Source organism: Cololabis saira, chromosome 22, assembly GCF_033807715.1.
Source record: "Cololabis saira isolate AMF1-May2022 chromosome 22, fColSai1.1, whole genome shotgun sequence".
NCBI classification, from domain to species: Eukaryota; Metazoa; Chordata; class Actinopteri; order Beloniformes; family Belonidae; genus Cololabis; species Cololabis saira.
Genome location: NC_084608.1, coordinates 11125446 through 11141155, shown reverse-complemented (window position 1 = coordinate 11141155; position 15710 = coordinate 11125446).

Genomic DNA, 15710 nt, shown 5'->3' with positions numbered 1-15710 from the left:
CAACATCACTCGAAGGCAGCAACCATTCAGAGATGCCTGTTTAAATATTACTATTTACGCACATTCCTTCCATGAACAAGGTGGAAATTACCTTATTTCGTCTGAAATGATCATGCCCTCATTATTATTTAAGTGGAATTACATTTTTGAGTCTTCTCAGAGGTCTAACATAACAATTTAACATTTTCATCCAGGAGAACTGCCACAAGTCCCAGCATTAAATAGCATTTTGTTGTGAGCACATGTTCCAACTCAAAACTGCTGTCATTCGTATTGTTCTGGTCCCTCACAAATGTTTACACTTGTCCTTTAATATTAAAAGTACTGCTGTTCAAAGTCCAGAATGTTACTTTACTAGCAAATAAAACAATGGAGTGCATGTCAAAATACTCAAAGCAAATAACATCTTCACCAAATGGCAACAGGAGGCCATCCGGCTGTGATGTAACACTGCATAAAAATAGGAAAACAATGCATTGCATGTTTTCAAGTCTTGACATCTTTAAAACATCATGTTTCCAAGATGCAATGTTTTCACCGTCACATGGAGGAGCTTTTTCTTACGCAATAGTGTAAATGGTGTACTTTTATGTATTAGTGCTTTACTTTTACTAAAGGAAGGGACTTTGATCACTGAGTTGCAAATTAAAGGCGGTTTGCCATCAGGAAGAAAGACAGATCCAGGATGCTGTAGACATGAAGGGGAGGAAGAAAATAGTGAGAACATTTTGCTGGGAAGTGAGATATGAGCCAGGCAGCGGAAAAGATAAAGATGAAGAGAAAACAAGATTAGAAAACAAGCAACCCATAAAATCAGCAAAGAAGGAAGAGAAGAAAATGGAAGCACAAACTCACGGTGCTCAAAGAGATTCCGGTCTGTTATTACTTTCATTAGAGGAAGCTATGCCCTATTGTCCTACACATTTAATGCAAGTCTCCACAGGCTGTTATACTCTGATAAAGTGCCTTCCTTGTAGCTACTAAATTTCAAGGGTCAGCGCAGCACTGGATCATCTATTTCTTATCGGTTTGATGTGCCTTTGGAGGAGCCAAGTGTAAATCTGGAGGAGCATTGAATCCTTGATATGTTGTGACTAACAAGAACAAATCATCTTTTGGGCGTAGCAATCTGTTTCCATCACAATACTCTGACACCTGGGGCCTTTACTTGCATAACCCAGCCATCTCGCTTGTACAGCGTTACAGTGTTGACCTGTCTTTACCTTTACCATGTGTGAATGTGGTAGGTAACCCTCCAATATTTATGGACTGTGTATGTATATATATATATAAATATATATATGTATATATATGTATGTACAGAGGTACAGGTTACCTTACTTAAGTAGAAATTTTGGTTATCTATACTTCAGTAAATAGAGTAAATATTTTTCAGACGATTTTTTACTTTTACTCCTTACATTTTAACGCAATTATCTGTACTTTTTACTCCTTACATTTTAAAAACAGCCTCGTTACTCTATTTCATTTCGGCCTTTAAAAAAAAACTATCCAGTTAAATTGCTCCATCCGGATAGAGTGAATTTGGTTGTGGTTGTTTCAGATGTTCTTGTCCAGTTTTGTTCTTACATCCGTTCCCTCAGATTCCTGCAACTAAACTTGGATGTACATTCCAATAAAAGTTAGGATAAATGATAAAATGCCTCTGAAGTTTGACTTTTTGCACCATTACAATACTTATAGGCAACTAGTCATCATATCTCCTGCTCTCTGAAACACATGTTAATGCTCAATAGTACACATATATGGTTCTTTAATATATTTGCATTATACTAAAATGCATTCATTTTCAATGGCTTTTGTCCTTAATGGCTTTTTTCCCCTTACATTACTTTTACTTTTATACTTTAAGTAGTTTTGAAACCAGTACTTTTATACTTTTACTTGAGTAAAAAACTTCAGTTGATACTTCAACTTCTACAGGAGTATTTTTAAACTCTAGTATCTATACTTCTACCTGAGTAATGAATGTGAATACTGAAGACACCTCTGTATATGTATATATACACAAATGTTTTCTTCTTACAACCGACAATGCAGAACAAGCTGTGTCGAATGCCTTCTCCAAGTTCCACTGGGCTGGTTCTCCTGCTGAGATATTGAAGCAAACAGGATTAAAAGTCAATAACAGCATGATTTCATGATCATACAAAATATGTGATGAGCATGTGACAGCCCTTTATGATTACTGTGCTATATTCCTATGCACCTCTGGAAGCGACTGTGGATCAAAACCTGCCAACCATAGCTCTGCTTCATTTTTCATTATCATGTCAGAATGATAAATGCAGGTGACATAAAGAATCACTAGAGTAACAGCCAATCCAAATGGGTTCAACCTTGCTGTACAACAAGGTGTGCACTGTCATATTTCATATCACAAGAGCTTGTCCTTGTATTTTATATTCTTGTCACGGACACATCTCCCAGAAGAGCAAGGACCAACTTCCAAAAGGTGTGAAGTAATGCATCAAGGTGTGATTGGATTTTTTCTTGTGAAAAGCAGCTGAACCAAAGCGAAATACTGTAAATTTAAAAGCTCAAGGTATTCAGACCATAGCAAAAAAATCAGGTGCGTACGGAGCCCCTCTGGTGACATTTGAAAAAAATTAAATAATGCGTGGCACGCATTAATAACTCGTGGCCACGCATTAATAACTCGTGGCCACGAGATATTAATGCGTGGCCACGCATTATGTATCTCGTGCCCACACTTTATTTTACTCGTGGATGGCATTATAACCTACTGTCTGGACTTTGTGGATGCAACTTCCTTGGTGGGATGGTTATTCATCATTATTAACGGTAATTATAGTCTATTTATATTAAAGAGCAAGAGTATTGTCATGGCGAGTGTAGTAAAAACATGTGACATTTGAAAAAAATAAAATAATGCGTGGCCACGCATTAATAACTCGTGGCCACGCATTGATTATCTCGTGGCCACGAGATATTAATGCGTGGCCACGCATTATTTAATTTTTTTCAAACGTCACCAGAGGGGCTCCGTGGGTGCGCCACTATTATATTATAAAATATTGGGAAAGTATTGTGTTTTTCTAAAAGCAATGGGACAGACAAAATAGTAGAGATGAGGGGCAGCTCCAGGCTGAAGGTGATGCTTCATGGTGCTTGTTCTCCGTACGGGTCAGCTCTCTCTGCTGGAATCAACTTCCTTCCAAGCTCTTCACTCCCTCTTTGATATGCACCGATGAGCTAGTTAGCAGTTGCATCAGTTGCATTACTTTTGAATGCAAACACAAAATATTTTGTAAATTGTATCCATTTACTGGCCAGTGTGCCGCTGTTTGTCTTGATGCAAGTATTTCTTATTGCACGGATGAACTCTAAAGCATGGGGGGAGGTGACGATGGGGCTTTGGGGGCACCTTTAGAGCAACAACAAGCCAGCCATGACAGCCTGGACATTTTGTTTTCTCCTTCATTGTTTTTCTCCACGTTTCCAGAGACCTTGCAGCCTGCTGTGAACCTGGCTCACCTCACATTTGCAGGAATAACCAAAAAGCCACTCCCAGCCTGATAATAAAGTGGTACTTCAGTTTTATTCCCTGTTCTGACGTGCAGCATAAATCATTATCAGAGACAGAGTAGGGTACCTGAGATCATCCCACTTCTTTATGAAAATAAACATCTTACTAACCTGCTTTTTTTATTACTGCTAACATGCTTGTAAAAGAACATAGCATTTAAATTATCTGTGTTATTTTACTTTAATTGAAATAGTAGCCAATTACAGGTGGCTATGATTTATCTATTTATTAATTATACAGTACATATTACTTTTAAGGCCTCTGGATTCCTCCAGGCCAGAACGTTTTCCTAACCTCTTCTTCAATTGCTTCGGGGTTAAAGAGAGGCAGTTAGTCTCCAACCTCAAGTATTCATTTCCCACTGCAGGCCCATCACTTACCACAGCTGGAATATAAATAGTCAAATCAGTCGCTCCCATCGGAAAAGACATCACTGCCGCTTGCTTCATTAGTCTTAATTTTGTCCCTTATCCTGCACCGTAGGACTCTGGAGCACCAGGAGGTAACACACATAACACTGAGAGAACGTATGAGACTAAAAGGAGATTCAAACATAAGCCATACGCAATGCAACAGTGCAAATCACTGTGACATCATGTCATGCAAATAAAGAGGTGAACTGCATTTAACAATTGCTGTGTGATGAAGTAGTCATGGACAAATTAGACAAATAAAAACATTGGTCACTAAAATCGTAGTCCCTTTAAAAAAACCAACCCAATCCTCAATGTAATATTTTCCTGCACAACCTTTTTTTTCTGAAACAGACTTCTGCAGACTAGTATTTCGGTCCACTCCTCATGAGTAAACGGCTCCAGGTGTCTCCAGATGGCATGTTTCAGCTTCAGTTTCAGCTCTCTACAAAGATGTTCAATAGGATTTGGATCAGCACTGACAGAAGGCCAGTTGAGAGTAGTCCAATGTTTTGTTCTTGGGTGTTTTTTGTTTGTGATCCTGTTGGAGAAGCTATGATCTGCAACTGAGGCCAAGATTTCAGACAGAGCAGCACATTTCTGACTGCTTTAAGATTTATTTTAATCCTGACCAGACTCCCCTGCGATGCAACAAGGCAGCCCCAGAACTTAACAGAGCCTCCTCCATGTTTCGCAATAGTTATTTATATACTTTTGTCAGTTTCAAGTTATTTCAATTTTTTTTTTCCTTTAGTGGAAATTTTTATCAAACCAACAAATTTGTCCACGCCTGTATTTTGCCTTTGCTTTTTTGCTCTACCTTAGGCCATGACCCTTTCCACTTTATCGCCCCACTCAGCATCTGAGTGCTTTTTTATTATGCCAGATTAGGCTTCCTCACACCCTTCCTCCCCTGTAGTTGTTTCCTGTCTTCTATCTTGGAGATGTGAGGAGACTCTGGGGGAGAAGAGGGCAAGGAAACACAGGAGTGTCTAATACAAAACTATTTTACCAAGTGGGATAACATAAATGATTCAGCCAAACATGTTACTTAAGACGGACACGGTAGCACTGCTGTTCTTGTTTCTCTCTGTTTTACATCCAGGAACAAAGACAAAAGCAAATGAGAGACACGAAAAATAAAAAGCACGATGAAACACAAATGTCTCCTGTACCACATGGCATGCAATTTGATTTTACTCATAAACTTCATAAAAATACCTGACAAAACCCCAATGACATCGCCCATAGGTTTTGTGCTTTTGAAGCCTCTTTTTACTCGTACTGTGTCTGATGCAGATGGGCGGAGCTAGCAGGCTGGAAGGCACCGGTGACACGCCCACCTTATTTCAGCCACAGTTGTTCTTGTAGGTTGGCTGGCTTAGTTAATGCCAAACTATTGATATTATTTTACTTTCATTTTAATTACGTAAATTTGTCCAAACATCCTCATTCAAAGTGTCGCTACCGACGCTTGGACCAGTAAAACTCTGCTGGGATCCTCTGTTGCTCAGCTTCATCCCTTTACCCTACTAGACCAACCTGCAGCCAGTCAGCAGTCTGTGACTACATTTAACAGCACAATGACATTGATGACAGTCTAAATTTTAAATGTCATAGATCACCTTGTGGAAAAACTATCTAAATATGTCGGCCTGTTTTTCAAACTGAGACACCTGCTTCCACGCTCTGCCCTTCTCACTCTTTATAAAATCTTGTTTGAACCTCATTTAAATTACTGCAATATTATTTGGTGTAATACTTACCCCAGTCATCTAAAAAGATTAGAAGTTTTACAGAAAAAAATTATCTCTTGGACTGAATTTAATTCATCTACTCGCCATCTGTTTGCCCACTATGGTATTCTTCACCTCAAAGAATATAACTACTTCCATAATGCATGTACAATATATCAGGTGGTCTCAGGTTTGAATCACAGATTAACTCAACTCATCCCATCTCCGTTCCCCAGCACACCCACAAAACTAGACATAAACACCTTATTATAGGGAAAAAACGTAAACTTGTGGGAACAAGTATGAGTGTTGTGTGTCGGGGACCACAGATTTGGAATGAGTTGAATGATGAGCCTTAAAAAGTTACAGTCCATCTCCATATTCAAACGGCAGTTAAAGAATCAATTGTTAAGCTCATATATATAAATGTACACTCCGGGATCACAAAATGTTTCATGTTAAGTGTTTATAATGTGATATGTTGTATGTAAGTGGTAGTATAGTATAATGTGCATGTTGTATTGTTTTGTGTGTATTAAGTGCAAGTGTATGTATTCCTGCCTACTGTATTTATGTTCATTGGCTCCTACCATAAGCTTTTGATAGCTTCTCCAGGAGACCAATTCACATGTGTGACTGTGAATAAATCAAATCATTATTCACAGCTCAAAACTGCTCCGAGGTCAAAACAGTGCTAAACACTACGTAGCACAAGTGATGACAGCTAGACATTGTCATGGACATATTCCTAATAATACATACATTTCTTGCTTTCTATAATTTTACCTGATGAGGAACACTAGAAAAATGACCCCCTATACAGTTGTCATGGAAGTAAAATTGAATCAGGCTGTAAATATATACATTTCTGCTGCAAACTTGAACAGTTTAACATATAGGATGTATATTTTCTCCTGGAGCACATCCCCCTGGCGGCCAGGTGAGGAACTGCACCTGTTCATAGTTCTGCGTTGGCATCAACCCAGAAGTTGGAATGTTGGTTCGTGTGTTGACTTGACTGTGCAGAACATTTTACTTGTTGTCAAGCTGTACACATTTTACATTTCTACACAAATGCACCATATCTGTAATGATACGTTAAAACAAACAGACACAAGTAGTGTTTGTTATAAAAAGGTTTATCAAGCAACTCTCTTGGGAGACAAAGAGAGAAGAGATGAGCTTACAAGTGGAAACGTGGGGCAAGGTGTGTCAGGCATCGGGGCTGATGGTGAGTATGACAGGCAGGCAGATGGCCGCTGAATGGAACAAGATCCCAGAGATGCAAGGGAGAAGATGAAAGGCAGAGAGATGTACGGGAACGAAAAAAGAAAGAATGAACAAAGCTCGAAAAAACAAGACCCGGTCCAAAAGCTTTTAGTCACGATTTTGGGTTTGACACTGGCGAAGACTGGAAATTAAAATTTCTTATATTAATTAATTTCCCTTCATGGATTAATAAAGTATTTTGAATAAAGTATGTAAATATCTAACAAGTGGCTTTATCTTCATCAATATAGCCCAAACAAGCCCATTTTACAAATTATTTATTTTAAATGAAAGTTAATGGTTATAAATTTAAGAAACAAAATGTCTGTGATTTCGTGAGAGAGCGAGGATGAGAGTGGGAGAGGTCAGAAACAGCTCAGACTGTCACATGACCCAGCAGACTCAGTAAACCAGCAAAAACCAAAGGTCATGTTACCAGCTTTAAACATCCGGTTGAATTTGACAACAGCCACTCCATGATGCTCGTTGTCACGGTGATGGGGGCCACGACCCGGAGCTCTGGCACGGAGTCTGTAATGTCACATTTAAACACGACAACCTTTTAAACGTATAATATGCCCACATTTTTAACTCACAATCATTTTTCTGTATTATTCATTGCAACTCTCTTCATTATTAAACATTTATCAATATTAAACATTCTCAAATCATCTTTCTGGCTTCATTCATGGATGACAATGAACACGTATTTTGCCTTTGTTGTGGGTTCTGCTTAGCTCTTAGCTTCATTTATAAGACGCAGCTGAAATGCTGTGATAGTGATAAACAAAAAGACAAAAGAAGATAATTTCAACATGGCTGCTGTCTCCAGGACCCTGAAGCAAGAGTCGTTTACACAGAAATGCTCACGAGCAATCTGCATCCAGAGGTGGAAATGGTACAGCTACACCCTACATTGCTTGAGGATTGAGGGGGAGAGACATCAGTGACACACGAGCGCTTTAAATTTAGCGCATCTACTGTGGATGCAGGGTTCATGTGGAAATATGTAAAGACATAGCAACGACATACATTTTTTTACACTACTGTGAAAATACATCTCTTGAAATATTACACCTTTTTCTTGAAATTGTAAAGGCAACGCCCGATTTTCAAGCTTCATTCACAAAACCTCCTCGCGTCAGATTTAAACCAGTTCCTCAAGAGTTTCATCTCTTCGCAAAAGTTTTAAGATCACATGCAAATGCAGACCATTCCTTACAAAATAAAATAATTCAGCAGTTTAGATATGTTATATCTCAGCAATATATTATTGAATGTTTGAATTAAGCTCTTACAAAGTAAAAAAAAGAAATAAAACAAATGACAAAATGCTAATTATGTCCAAAAGATATATTACAATACACTGGAAATAAACCTGCACTGTCAAAGTTATTAAATAATTGTTCGTCAGGCCACATGACCTGATCTACATCAGATCTGTAACCAGGAAACAGGGATAGAATAAAAAAAAATCAACACCCAGATCAAGACCCACATCACCACAGTGCTATTCTACAACCTGGGGCAGATTTTACCTGGTATATGATTGTCGGTCGGAGGAAAACCACAATCTTGACTGAGCATGGTGGGACGCAGAGATTTATAAATAATGCATTTGTAAATTGCTGGGCGTGGAAGCGCTTTTATAACTGATATCAAACCACAGCTTAGACGGGGTTCCCTGTCTGGTCATGATCATCATTATCATTCCCAAACAAAGCAACTTGAAACCTAGCGAGAAATGTAAGAAGTTGCTGGGTGTTGTATATTTCCAAAACAGCATGGTGAAAAGTTATAAATAAATAAATGATGGGGGTATAGGGTGATATTGCAACGCTGCTCGTGGCCATAGCCTTTCCTCTTTGTCAAATCAAACCTGTTTCCATCCACATATTACATGCATATTGTCTTACAAGTGAAATATTGTTCATAAAAGAGATCAATATATGTGAGAATGGCTTTGTAGACTGTAGCTCTGAAATCAATACAATCATACCCAACATCCTAATACATAAACTGTCTCATCTTGGATTGACCACGAACATCTGCAGCTGGATCAAAGACTTCCGTGACTCCTAAATTTGGAGCCCACACCATCATTCTCACCACCGTGCTGGGCCCCACTCTGTCTGCACTGTGCACATACGACTGCACACCTGCTCATCAACACCATCACAAAAGTTGCGGATGACCAATGAATACGCTGTTCTGCAAACAATTAACATTGAAGACCCAAAATAAAAACAAAAGAACCAGTTTTGGACTTCAGGAAACACAGCACAGGTGACACTCTCGATTACCTGTCAGTCTATGTTCCTAACCCTCACCTATGGTTACGAGCTGTCTGGGAGTCAAACCGGGGACCTTCTTGCTGTGAGGCAACAGTGCTAACCACCAAGCCACCATGCTGCCTAAATAAATATGCTGCTTTATAAAAATTCTCCTGGTACAAAACAAATTCGCCTCCTCAAAGATGTCATGGGTGTGATATATTTGGACCAGGCTGTAAAATGTTTATTTCTGCTGTAAAGTAAAGGAGTCAATGGGAGATTGACTCGCTTTTGCAGCCAGCCTCGAGTGGTCAGTCGAGGAACTGCACAAATCTTAATTCTACACGAGCCTCAATCCAGAAGTCAGATGGTCGACACGCTGGAGGTACCATGTCCATTGGCCGGCCTGGGAACACCTTGGGATACCACCTGATCAGCTGGACGAAGTAACCGGGGAGAGGGAGGTTTTGGAGGAAGATGATGGAGGGAGGGATGGATGGATGGATGGATGGATGGATGGATGGATGGATGGATGGATGGATGGATGGATGGATGGATGGATGGAAACAGCAACTTTCACTTTCCATTGGAGAAGAGCAGGTGGAGATGGTACGACATTTCATTCCTTGGACTATAATTAATAACCTCACCTGGACTGACCTTGTTGAATCATGTGCATCGCAGTGACAGTAAAGTCATCTTTGTCTCTTTATCACATATAGTCTTGCTAAGTGCTTTAGAAAGTCTAAATCTGTACAGCACTTGTATTTTCGATCTAGATAAACTAGGATGGAATGTATTTTTATCTTTACTCGTATCGTAAACAGTGAGTTGTAAATGAGCCTTTGCACATATCAAAATCCGTATTTTGGCTCAAAGGCTGTCCTGGAGATCTGCTTCATGCCAGCTTCATTACTTGTTAAGTCACAACACTATTCATTCCTGTAAAAGTATGGATTTCAAGAATGTCCTGCAAAGTATTGGATTTGTTTTGAGGGACCGTGTCAGCTGTTGGAGCCTCCTGCTAATGAGACAGCAGTAGAGTGAACATAGTAAAAATCTGAGAAAATCGATGGTTTTGCCCTCATAACACTTGAATAAGAAATGGGTATAGGCCCCTTGGAAGCTGGTTCAGAGGATGGGTTTAATGTTTTATCAAGGACGAAAAGGAGAAAATAAGTGATTTTCTTCTCGTGCCTGATATGGGAGGAGATCACATTCTCCCACTGTCCCCCGAGCAGATGGATGGAGACGGTCAAAGAAGCATAATGAGAAAAATGATAATCGTGTTATTTATAGAGCACCTTCCAAACAGAAAGTAGACTGCAGTTTCTGTAAAAGTGAGAGACCTCAAAAATCACTGGCCCCTACCAATTTATTTCCTTTTCAAAAGGGATACTGTGTTATTCCTTTGTTCCCGTATCTCTTACAAAGTGTCAAAATCCTGGTAGAAGTGTTTTAGTCTTCACATGTTTCGCCGGCTGATGTCAGAAAAACAGAGCTCTGCAGTAAAGAGACGATAAAAGCACTGAGAGTCTTGTAGAGTTCTGCAGGTGACAGCAAACACCTGCTAAAAAGAAATACCTCACTGTTGACGACACGAGAGGCAGCTAATGTAGCTGGTGGTGGAGCCAGAGACTGAAATTAATCAATGCTGATAAGGAATCACAAATCAGCAGGGAAATACTGGACAAGCAGAGCGTCACAGCCGTACGAAACATTTAGATTAAGGAAATTATTTGAATTCTGTGGTGATTTAGTATCAAAAATGGAAATGACAAGATATTTCAATTAAACTACACTGAGATAGTGAGTAGGAATTAAAGATACATTTGATTAATGTAACTAACAGAAAGGAGAGATAAAGGAAACTTTTACAGAAAATAAACTATAAGATTGAAAGCAAAAACAACATCAATGCAAAGGGATATTCCTCAGATTTGACTTCTTTCTGATAATTATCTTCTGGTTTTAATGAAATACTGATTTTTAAATAATCACAGAGTCTAACCGAATGCAAAATGTAAATGTAAGGGTGTTATACTTTTATTGGAGATCCAGAATATGCTGATTTATATCCTGCCATATATATATATATATATATATATATATATATATATATATATATATATATATATATATATATATATATATATATATATATATATATATATGTGTGTATTTTTGTCAAGCGTCCAAATCACATAACACAAAATAAATGAGCTGAAATGAAAGAAAGACTCACTATGCATGAAGTGAATTGGATTAAGTTTCATGCCCACAGGCTTTGAGGAATTGCATTCGTCAGATATTTGCAAAAAGGACATCAGCCTACTCAACAAATTATTCAGCAATTTTTTGTGGTCCAGAAATATGAGCTGTGGCAAACAGACCTGTAACTGGAATATTAGTCTGCAGGCAAGGTCCACACATCGGGCTTTCAATGATTTCTTTAATTAATTTTTGTTATAGACATTTTGAATTTGGGAAATGAAATGCTAATTCTTGCAAATTTCTCGACTGCAAGCAAAATTGTCTGCTGCAACATTGTCCCATGGCATGATGGTGACACCACACCATAAACTGCTGGTACAGTTTTCTTCAAGTTCTGTCTCAAGTTCTCCAAACAAACCTGCTGTCACTGTGGCCAAATGGGAGAAAATTCTTGTCCCGTTAAACCTTAAAACGTTCCTGTGGAAAGCATTTTCTGTTGTCCCTGCAAACTTCAGGCGAGTTTGAAGATTTAAATGTTAACCCCAGGAGAGACAAGCCTGAACGATGACTGCAGATCGATGTGTCCAACAAACACAAACACAAAGCTCATACACAGGAACTCCTTTTCTGACCAGGAATTATCAAATCAAATCAAATCAAACTTTATTTTTAAAGCACCTTTCATACAAAAAAAATGTAACACAAAGTGCTTTTCATAAAACATAAACATAAAATGTATTAGTGCCCCCCCCCCCTCCCCCTCCCCCTCCCCGCACACACACAGATAGACACACGCAGACACATGGTGCAGACATGGCTAGGCACAGAGGATCCAGGTGAGGAAACGGTAACAGGGAGCCGTCCACGCCAGGAGGTCTCATAGCCCGCAGCTAGAAGGGGGGGGGGGGCCCACAGAGACCATCCCGGCCCGGACGGATAGAGAAGTCCACACCACAGCGGTGAAGCCGTGGTGCAGAACTCCACCACCATCCAGGCCAGAACCATCCCCAGGACGACCCCCCTGCAGGCCAGAGTCACTCCCAGCATGGAGGCTCCCCATGAGGAAACACTGGAGATAAAAGCTACAAGAAAACAGGATAAAATACACTAATAGAGTTTAAAAAGTATAACATAACGTAAAATCCTAAAAGTATGTCTAAAAAGCAAGACATTAAAAACTAAAGGACTAAGACAGTAAAATGTATAAAATAGACCATAAATAACGACTAAAATATTTAGATAAAACATTAAGATAAAACAATGAGAATAAATTATGATAATAAAAAAGGATAAACTAACTATAAAACAGAGTAGTAAGATCCAATAAAAATAAGGGTGAGCATAAAAAATGTAAAAGAGTTAAATGAGTCAGTTAAAAGCCTGATTAAAGAGATGAGTCTTGAGCCTCTTTTTAAAAACATCAACAGTCTCTGCAGCCCTGAGGTTCTCCGGGAGGCTGTTCCACAATCGGGGACCATAAAAACTGAATGCCGCCTCCCCGTGTGTCCTAGTTCTAACTTTTGGTATGGTTAAAAGGCCAGCACCGGAGGACCTCAGGGTCCGCGAGGGTCGATAGGGTAAAAGTAGTGCAGACAAATAAGAAGGCCCAAGACCATTAAGACACTTAAAAACTAGTAAAAGAACCTTAAAATCAACCCTGAAGCGCACAGGGAGCCAATGCAGCGATTTTAAAACAGGTGTAATGTGCTCCCGCCCTCTGGTCCTCGTCAGCACGCGTGCGGCTGAGTTCTGTAGTAATTGTAGATTGTACATGTTCTTTTTGGGAAGACCAGAGAGCAGGGCGTTACAATAATCTAAACGACATGAGATAAAAGCATGCATTAGCACCTCCGTGCTGGCCTGAGAGAGAAACGGGCGGACTCTGGCTATGTTCTTAAGATGGTAAAAACCGATCTTTGTTTTTAATATGTGGAATAAAAGTGAGCTCAGAGTCAAAAATCACGCCCAGATTTTTAACAGATTTTGAGGGTTTAAAATCCTGTAACTTTGGTAAAAGTTTCTCTCTCTGGCCTTCAGGACCGATGAGTAAAATCTCTGTTTTGCCCTGGTTGAGCTGTAGGAAGTTTGCTGCCATCCATGACTTGATGTCTAAAATACAGTTAAAAAGGGCATCAATTGGCCCAGTGTCATCAGGAGACACGGCGATGTACAGTTGCGTATCGTCAGCGTAACTATGGAAGCTGATGCCGTGTCTCCTGATGACGTCCCCAAGGGGCAGCATGTATAGATTAAAAAGAGTTGGACCTAAAATTGACCCTTGGGGAACCCCACACTTTATCTTATAGGTTCCTGAGGAACATGTATCCATACTTACGAAGAAACTACGATCAGTGAGGTAGGACGTGAACCATTTAAGAACAGTACCAGAGAGGCCGACCAGGTGCTTCAGTCTGTTTAATAAAATGTGATGGTCTACTGTATCGAAGGCGGCGGTTAGATCCAGCAGAACCAAGACTGTGAGTTTTTGGTTATCTAAATTGCACCTGATGTCATTTAAAATCTTTAAAAGTGCTGTCTCTGTACTGTGGTTCATCCTAAAACCGGACTGATGAGCCTCTAAAATGTGTGTTGAGTTTAAAAATTCATTCACTTGATTAAAAACAAGTTTTTCTAAAATTTTACTTAAAAACGGTAAGTTGGATACAGGCCGGTAGTTATTTAAAACATTGGGGTCCAACCCACTCTTCTTCAGAAGGGGCTTCACCACCGCCGTTTTAAAGGCGGTGGGGAAGACACCCGTCTGAAGAGAACAGTTGACCAAATATAAAAGCTGTTCCTCAAAGAATCCATAGAGTGTTTTAAAAAACGGTGTGGGAATGGGGTCTAAAAGGCAGGTTGTGGGCTTTACCTTGGAGAAAACTCTACAAAGTGTCCCCGCATCAACCAAGGCAAAACTCTCCAGTGTTTCCTCAGGTAAAAGCACTGATCCAGGTGTGTTAAGAGTTAAAATCTGTTGAGATAAAAGACTGGATCTAATGTCATCAATTTTACCCCTGAAGTGGTCTGCAAAATCCTCACAGTAATGGTTTGTTGCTGTTTTATGGGATCTGTCAGGGTTTCCATTTGTTAAAAAATCTATTGTGGAGAATAAGAATTTGGAATTGTTTTTGTTATTTAAAATTAAGTTTTTGAAATGTGAAGTTCTTGCTTTTTTAATAGTATTATTGTAGTTTTTAAGGAGTTGGCATAAAATTTCATAGTGTATGGTTAATTTTGATTTCCTCCATCTCCTTTCAGCACTCCTGCAGTTTCTTTTTAGTTTCTTTATTTCCTCAGTTCTCCATGGGGGTGTAGGTTTTCTGCTAATTCTTTTGGTTAAAATCGGAGCCACTGAGTCCAGCGTTGTTTTGAGTATTTTGTTAAAATTGTCAACGATAAAATCACAGGGTGCTGGTAAAATCTCTGCAGGAGTGTTCTGTAAAATCTGGATAAAATTTGCAGCCACTTCAGGAGTTAGGTTACAAAGTTATAAAGAACACATTATTGATGAGTGATTGTTAAAGATACTTTGAGAGCGTTTGTGTCCAGGCAAAATGTGTTGCTGTTAAAGAGCTCCATCTAGTGGTCAATACGTGTAAATGTACGGATATCTGTCTCCATAGACGTCATGGTAAACACTACACTAACCACTGATAAGTTAGTACACACCCAAAGATGCCAACTTTCATGAATCTCAGTTTTCAGATGGCAACAACTGAATTTTTTTTTAAATAACTATGATCCATCTTTATTTAATTGTGATGTGTAAGACTGTCCCAATATGTGTGTATTCACCGCTTGTATTATTCTTTAATGCAATATAAATAAATAGTGAAATTATGAAACTCACTGCATCCTCATAAACCTAAATAATTATGAAGCAAGGGTTTGGTTTTGGTGGAATTGTCCTCTTTCTGAAATGCTGCAACCAGAAGTTTCAGAGAAAAGCCGCGTCAAAGTTTCTGAATATTGCGATGAAACAATGAAAAACACAAACTCGTGAAAAACTAAAGTAAGTGAGATGTTATAAGATAATTTCCATAGCTAGGACTGTTTTCAGGGAAGGAGCGATATCAAGTTTCCTACATTTAAACCCCAAGTGACTCAGTCCTGACTCCTGTCATATCCTTAGATACCATGGTTTTTTTTTAGGTTTTAAGTACTATCTTTGAACAAAGCTCTGCTATTTTTGTTCTAGCTTGCCTTACACTCTGCATACAATTCTTCTTTTCTT